Below are 8610 nucleotides of genomic sequence, written 5' to 3' on the forward strand. Positions count from 1 at the left end.
AGAACACGAGGAGAAAGTACAAGGTCAGGAAAAACCAGGTAAGAAAACAGGCAGGGAACAGTGACAGGCACAACAGAAACTGTTAAACTGACAAAGAGAAAAAAAACCTGATTTTACTCACAGAATCAGGAAGTTGTGTTCTCCCTATATTAAAGCTGTTATACAGAATCTGCAAAACAAACTGGGTTGAAACATTTTTGACCCTCTTTAACAACATTCCAACATAACAATATAATTGATTGGGGAGATTAAAATTAATGATATATTTTTATGTGGTTCAGCCACAACTCTACTAAAACCTCAGCCAGTAATAGGTAGGCCAACATTTGGACCGTCCAGTTGTCTGTATGACTGGCGCATTGCACCACATTTGCACACTATCAGAAAGTGCCAAACAGCCCTGGTGGAGTGAGGAGCTGTAAAGAGAAGCAGAGTGCTCTGTTTATATTCTAAAAATGTTTTAAGCTTGTTTCAAAGATTCTGTACTGCAGCTTTAAATGTTTTCCAAAAGCACACATACACTTACCAGTGTTTCTCAAACTTTTTACAGTGTGTACCACCTGATAAAAATGTCAAGCTCTCCTAAGGACCACTATGAAAGCATGAAACTCATAAATCTTACAGCACAAAATTATTATTATTACATTAGTAAAATTAGTATCTGCAGTAAAGATTTTTTCATACATTGTATACATTCTACCACAGGCAAAGTTGCCTCCATTTTTATATATATATTTTTTAATATTTTGTAATAATTTATTCTGTTTTGGAAGTGTTTTTTTTTATGTATCTGTATTATATTATACATATATATTAAAAGTGAATCTCTGTCCAAAAAATGCACTCAGTTTACTTTTTACTCACTATGAGCATCATTCATTATTCTCCCCCAGTAATTAAGGTTAGGATATGTATTTTTTTTTTTATTCCAATCCATTCTTCTTTTGCAGCATTAAATTAACCTTGATCAGATTTGATGGTTTTGTTACAGACTTTTCAAAAAAGTTTTTTGCTTTTCTTTCACAAATGTGGGGATTAAATTGTGTTAAAATGCACAAAACAGTGATGTCATGTTTTGTGACGAGGACCCAGGCACAGAGAGACTTGATGAATTTAAGAATCGTATGATTTAATAAAGAAATTTGCAGACCTGCACAGAGATGGTAAAATTATGATGACTGATAACGGAGATGAATACAACAGACGATGAGGACAAGGAGGAACAGGGGTTTAAATGCACCAAAGTGACAGTCAGAAAGAACTCGCGACAACATTTAAGGATGCAGGGACTGACAGAGACAGGTTTATCTTGCCTGGCTGGGCAGCTCTCTGGGTGCTCAGCGCCCCCAAAGTTCTGATCCTAGAATTGCCCCTGGTGCTGTCCAATACAAAAGGAGCAAGATCGTTTTACTTTGGTACATTTTGATTTATGGATATTTTTATATTTGACAGGGCAAGCACTGCTGGCCTTGCTTGCCCTAACAGAACATCATTGGTTTCCAGTTGAAAAATTGGGGGAAAAAAATCATAAACCCTACATTCAGGAGAACAGAAATTAAAGTTACAGCCTGTAAAATGAAGTTAACTCTATTCTCTGGGTTTTTCTGAAACATTTAAATGCTTACATTCTCAAAATCTAAACTCACAGTGGCACACAGTGTAACTCACAAAGCAAATTCTAACTCCATTAAAGTCAAACACGTCAAGAAAGCAGAAATAGAAAGTTTCTTGTATTTCACTTTTCTTACATATAAATCATCTAAAGCTAAAGCACATTTCCATCACAATGTGAGGCCTACATTAACACCATAGTGCAGTAATGCTGTGTGGAAGTGGCTGAGCGGCACTCTTGTGCACCCTGGTCTTCCTGCAATGAGCAGCAGAGAAGAGGTGGAGGAGGGGGTGGGGGGCAGCCTCTGCTTTGTGCAGGCCGGCGCTGCATCCCCCGTGGCAACGCACAGCCCTGTCATCTCCTGCCTCGCACTCGTGCCCGAGTCAGGGGCAACATACTCATTAAGCCTTCCTCTTTTCCACAGAGCTCTTCATCGCTCTCTCCATCCTCCCCCTCTCCTCTACACTCTGCAGCCATCACTTCATCCTACATCCCACTTATCTCTTCACTCTCAGCTCACTTTACCATCAGGGAAACCTCAGGAGACAGTGAGAGGTGAAGATGGTAGAAAAATCCAATGTAATCATACGAAAATATAACACACTGGTTAGTAACAATGAGCTGAAGCTCAGGGGAAAAGATGGAGAATGATGGATGAAAATCTGAGTGATAGTAGAATAAATGAGGAAACCCTGGAGCTCAATTTTACTTCTTTCGCTTCCACACTTCCAAATTTAAGTGGGTATGTGTGTTCAACAGCTGAAAAACCAAAAGCAGTTCCTCTAATGTCCAGCAGGGGCTCCAGCACAGTCCCACAGACACCATGTTAAAACTTTACAGCAGATATAAACATGTTTAATGTCATGATCCTGGATCATTTTGTGTTTATTCTGATTTTGTATTAGATTAGGGTTGAACCTGGAGTTTAGTGTTTTATCAGCCCTACCTGTGTCTGTCCTCGGTGCTCTGTTCGTGCCCCCGTGTTTGTGTTGTAAAACAGTCTGTGTGTTTCCTGTTTTACTTTGAAGGTTTGTGTCTCGTCTGGTGAATTAGGTTCAGCTGTGCTCCCTTCCTGTGTAGGGATGGGTACCGGTATCGGTTCTGACATAAACGGTAGTAACCAGACCGAAAAGCAGCGCACATTTCGGTGCTTGTTTTTGGTGCTTTTTTTTCCTGAGATGTCATACACTTTGGATACTAGCCAATCATTTTACCTTTGCAAGCGTAGTAGGCGGGCCCAGGTACGTACGTTCTTTTAGAGCAGAGCTACAGATTAAAAATGCCCAAGGCAAAGCAGTCAAAGTCTGGCTGTACTTCACAGCAAAAGATGCAAACTCAGCAACCTGCAACAAGTGCTTTAAGCTGATACTGTGATACTGTCAAAGGAGGTAACACCTCGAATCTGATGAAACACCTGGCGACGTATAGCATTTTGTTAAAAGCCGAGAAATGCGCCGTATTTGATAGCTTGCTGTGAGACCTCACACCGGGCACATCTACTGCGGGTGGGTTGCCTGTTATCGGACCCGGAGTTAGCAATATCCCTCAAAAACCCGAAGAGGAGAGTCCTGGCCCCTAGCCCTGCAAGTGTAGCAGAAATGATGATGGATGATGATGGCAGCAGCAGCCGTTCTTCTCTGAGTGAGTGGCTTAATGTTGTCCGTGTGTAATTTACGTTGAGTAGGCTAACCACGTTATTACATTAATTCATGTAAGGTGAACTAGCAAACACCGTCGTAGTTACATGCGGCTGTCTTCTTGTTTGATGGCAGATACTGCCTTCACCCTGGCCAAAAAAGCTAAAATGACCAAAGAAAAAGTGGAAAATGCTAAACATGAGAGGTTTTTGGACAAAGTTGGTGTTTTTTTCCATTGTTTAAGCACTGCTTCCAGCCAAGAGGGATGCCATAAATCCCCTATAGCTGCAGAAAAGGCTAACATTGTTATCTTTTTACAAAAAAACAGCTGAACATGAGAGGTTTTTGGACCAATTTTGTGTTCTCCATTCTTTAAGCACCGGTTCGAGCACCGTTTAAGCACCGGCACCGTTTCAAAAGAACCAGTTTGGTACTGGTATCGGATAAAACCTAAACGATACCCATCCCTACTCCTGTGCGCCATTCCCTCATTACCTGTGTATTTATAGCGTGTGTCTGCCTGTGTCCCTCGTTGTGTCGTCTGTGTTTCTTGGTAATCTCAGTGTCTCTCTGTCCTTTGTTCCTGCTCTCCTTTCTCGGCTCGTCATCCCGGTGTAACTTCCTTATGTTTTTCCGTGAGTTATGGTTACGGGTTTGGTTTGTTATTAGTTTCCCCAGTCTAGGTTTATGTTTAGTTCTGTCCTGGCTTGGGTTATTTTCCACTGTAAATAAATCCTCATTCGCATCTCCACCGCCATCTGCATCTTGGGTCCTCATTCATTCCACTACACGACTGTTGCCTCAGCCGTGACATTTAAAGCCTGATTCTCAAAATCCCATGCATGAAGTACATTTGAAACCCTAACCTTAACAAAACTACATGGCCTGAAGGTAAAACCAGCCTCAGGAGAGGCAAAGGCATCAGCTGTGGACAGTGTTGGGTAAGTTTCACTTTAAATTAGTAACTATAAGTTACTCATTGCTTTCAAAGTAACTAGTTACTAGGGAAAGTAACTTTGGTTTTACTCAGAATTCTCTTGTTAATGTGTTGCTTCCGTAACTGGATACCCAGCAAGATTGCCAGTCTTCTAGCTTGCTTACTTGCCACAAGTGCACTGTGCCACCTACCTAATAGAAAGGAAAAAATAATGTGCATATTTCCACGAGAGAAATCCCACGCCTGGACTGTCGTTGACCACCACCATGATTCTAGCCTACGTCACAGCGTCATGTGTGCTTTTTAAATCCAACACGAAAACTGCAGTCGTGGTGCTTTTGATTGTACTCAGAACTCAGAAATTCTGCCTGTTGTGACAGTGATGTTCACTGTTCTGATGGTATATATGCATCAATCTATCAATCGTTTGTTGTAAGATTCAGATAATTATTTTTTAAAAGCGAGACATTTTAAATGAGAATAAGAAAGAAAAGTACTTCTTTGTGCCCCCCTCTCCCTGTTAATGCCCTACCTGGCGCCCCTGGCAAAACTTTGCTAGACCCGCCCCTGCACAGTTACCAGTTGTCAGCTACATAAAAAAAGGATCCTGGTGTTATTTGTCTCTCAGAAACAGTTCATAACTTCCCTTCAACTCATTCATGTCACCTAAAAGGTAAACCTGTTTCTCCATCACAGCTCTGATGATTCAGTAAGGACATCTCCTGGTTTCATCTTCATGTTTCCCTCTCACCACATATCCAAACCGACATCATGACCAGCAGATTTTACAGCTGTGGCTCCAGCAAACATCAGCTGATACTAGAAAGTAATATTAAATAAATTCTAACAACAGCTGATCAAGCTTAAACGTGCTGCTGTTGTTTAACGCGACCTCCGCTGGTTTCCTCTTTCTGGCGCAAAGTGGGCGATAAACAAACGAGAGAAAAGCCGATCAGCTGATCATTGATCAGTTTCATGATTGAAGTAGAAACAGGAGAGGGAGGGGGAGAGAATGAGAGAAGAAGAGGCAGCTGTGCAGCAAAGACACAGAATAACTCCAGCTGTGTGTCTTTTTCATTGTAGCTGAATTACGGGACAAACTGTTTCTTTTCACCTCAATACGAAACGTGTAATATTAACTCTAAATACGAGACGATTCCATTTTTTAGGGGACAGTTGGCAAATCTACTAACTGACCTTATGAACAAAATAAAGTTCAACATCAGTAACATCATAGCACCCATCCAGCTGTATAGAAACTCCATCATGCTAGCTAGTACCAGTATGAAAAAGTCAGCACAACGAAAATAAACTCCACCCAAACTTGGTTTATATCTGACCCAGAGAGACTGCAGCTCATAACTTCTTACCTGAAGTTCAGTTCACCTGACACTCAGACCGGCAGCTGCCTCGGGTCTCTGCTCCTCCCGCCTCCCCTTTCCCTCATCCACCTGCTGGCCTCCACCACTTGCTAATGTTACTGAATCTGTGGAAGCTCCGCGATAGCCACCACACGAAGTAACGAATAATAACCCTATCTAAATCCCAGTAACGATAAACGTGTTCCTGATTTTGACATAATAACTAGTTACCATGCTCGTTACCAAACTAAAAACGTAGTTACTGTAACACGTTACTTAATGACGCGTTAGTCCCTACACTGGCTGTGGATGGAGCTAAAAGAAGATATAGACACATATGATGGATGTTTTGAGGAGGCTGAGCTGAAGATGTTCAGATGTTCATTGAGAGTGGGTAGCATGTACAGGAGTCCATCAGAGGGACAGCTCAGAGTCAGAGAGACTGAGATGGTTTGCATGTTGTCAGAGGAGGGAGAGATGATGATGAAGATGGGGCTGTCATGCAGGAAGAAAAGAGGAAAGCCTCAGAGGAGGTTCATGGATGTAGAGAAGGACATGCAGAGGGCTGGTGTGACAGAGGAGGATGCTGGAATAGGAGGCAGATGATCTACTTTGGTGCCCAATAAATAAAGAAAAAGGGGGAGGAGGTGGACATTAACATCAATAATTTCATGTCCTCTTTACTTTCTGTTTTTGTTTTGAGCTCATCCTTGTGTTTTTCATGTCCCTGTCTGTAGTCTGATGGTTTCTACATCCTGCCCTGTATCTTCTTCTTTAATCACCTCCTGGTTTTGGTCTTCTTCTCTCTTCCTCAAGCTCCTGTGTCTGACTCTTCCTCCGCCTGCACATTACAAAGACTTTTTCTTTAAAAATTATTACATTTGGATGGAAACCCAGATATCTGAACGATGTGTGTGCTGGACCTGTGCCTGTGTGTGGTTTATATATTCTGAATTAAACAGGATGTCCAAACTGGATTCCTTGTGACCTTTTCAGGCAACATGTTAAAGTCACTTCTGTGTCAGGATCAGGCACACTGTAGGTTAAAGGAGGTGCCTGCATCTCAAAAAACTGAATATTTTTATAGTAGTATATCCAGTAACCGTGCAGAATTTGTTCACACAGGGATGAGAGAGTGGTGAGTGTGTGAAACAGCAGCAGCTGCAGCATTACTTATCAATGCCCCCCCCCCCCCCCCATTCATAAACATGCAAGATGCTTATATAACGCCAATGCAGAGCCTCTTCTTTCCCAGTGCTATTTATAAGGCCCACAGCTCGCATGGAGAAGAGCGCAGCCAATTCATGCTGAGCCCTTCAAGACCAACAAGGCCCCCCCCCCCCCAGAGGGGGGGCTGCCGGGCCCGACTTCAGGGAGCTATTATTAGAATCACGTCATGGGAGAGCCTGCGAGGATAGGGGGAGGCGAACTGACAGATGGGGGGAGGGGGAGATAACGGCGGGGCTGCTGCTGATGGAGCGAATGTAAAGGCTGGGAAAACCCTGAAGTCCATGTTTAGCCACACGACAACATTAAACAGATCTGTCAGAGCGCCAACAGATACATATAAAAATACATCTGACCTCTGATATTTACATACATTTAGAAAGTATTTAGCAGCTATTAAAGATGGATTCATTTCAGCCTGCAGTGCTGAGATAAAAATGAAATCAGCATATGGAATATGAATGCTCTTTCTCTATGCTTTTGTATAGTTATGGTTACAGACTCATCTTAATTTGTTAGAGATAATCAGCCTCATCACTTCTATCTTTTTTCTATTTTCTATGTCACAGTATTATTAGAAAATACAGTTTTTGACTATAAGAACTGGGCACAGTTATTACGTTCGTTAACGTTTCTGTGGCTCACATGGTCAGCTTTCTTTCATGGAAAAATAGGAAATAGTCACAAAAAATATATATATGCTAAAATACAAAGACATGGTCTGTCATTTTAAGCACGTCTTTGAAACTGATCTATTTCAGTAGGAATGTTTCATGTATCTATATTTTTTCAGAGTATTTTTTTGTATTGCCTTCAGTACATAAACATTAATTATTAAAAAAAAAAGTGAAAATCTGAAAATTAAGCAGTTAAAAGTTATGACTGTATCCTAGGCTGCACTGAGACTATTAAAGTTCTGAAGATGGTACATCCCATGCAGAGACTTGGACTTCCATGATAGCTCCTCTTCCTCATCACCATCTGTCTTCAGCTGTTGAGATACTCTCAGAGCAGCTCATTAGACAATTTCAGGAAATTAAGCTTTGTTCATGCTGGTGTCTTATTTCTTACTTTAAACTCGAGGCGAAAGTATCTCACTGTGGTAACAAGCATGAATTCAATTCAGATTTATTTATATAGCACCAAATCACAACAGTTGCCTCAAAGTGCTTTATATTGTAAGGTACAAACCCTGCAATAACAAAGAGAAAACAGAAAAAGCTCCAACAATTATATGACCACCTGTGCAAGTGCTCTGGTGACAGTGGAAAAGAAAAACTCCCTTTTAACAGGAAGAAACCTTCTGCAGAACCAGGCTCGGGCAGGGGCGGCCATCTGTCGCAACTGGTTGGGGTGAAGGGAGGAAGTCAGGAAAAAAGAGATGCTGGAGATGAATAATAACTAATGATTAAATGTAGAGAAGTGTATAGACACATAGTGAGTGAAGAAGAAACACCCAGTGCATCATGGGAATCCCCCAGCAGCCTAGACGTATTGCAGCATAGCTAAGGGAGGATGTAGGATCACCTGATCCAGCCTTAACTATATGCTTTATCAAAATGGTTACATTTTAAGCCTAATCTTAAAAGTAGAGGTAGTGTCCATCATCTTAATCCAAACTGGAAGTTGGCTCCACAGAAGAGTAGGGATGGGTACTGGTGTCCGGTGCCATGATGGCACCGGTTCTGACATAAACGGTAGTAACCAGACCGAAAAGCAGAGCACATTTCGGTGCTTTATTTCGGTGCTTTTTTTTCCTGAGCTGTGATACACTTCTAGCCAATCATTTTACGTTTCCGAGGATAGTAGGCGGGGCCAGGTACGTACGTTCTTTTA

The sequence above is a fragment of the Aulonocara stuartgranti genome (assembly GCF_965226115.1).
Source record: "Aulonocara stuartgranti genome assembly, chromosome: 17".
NCBI classification, from domain to species: Eukaryota; Metazoa; Chordata; class Actinopteri; order Cichliformes; family Cichlidae; genus Aulonocara; species Aulonocara stuartgranti.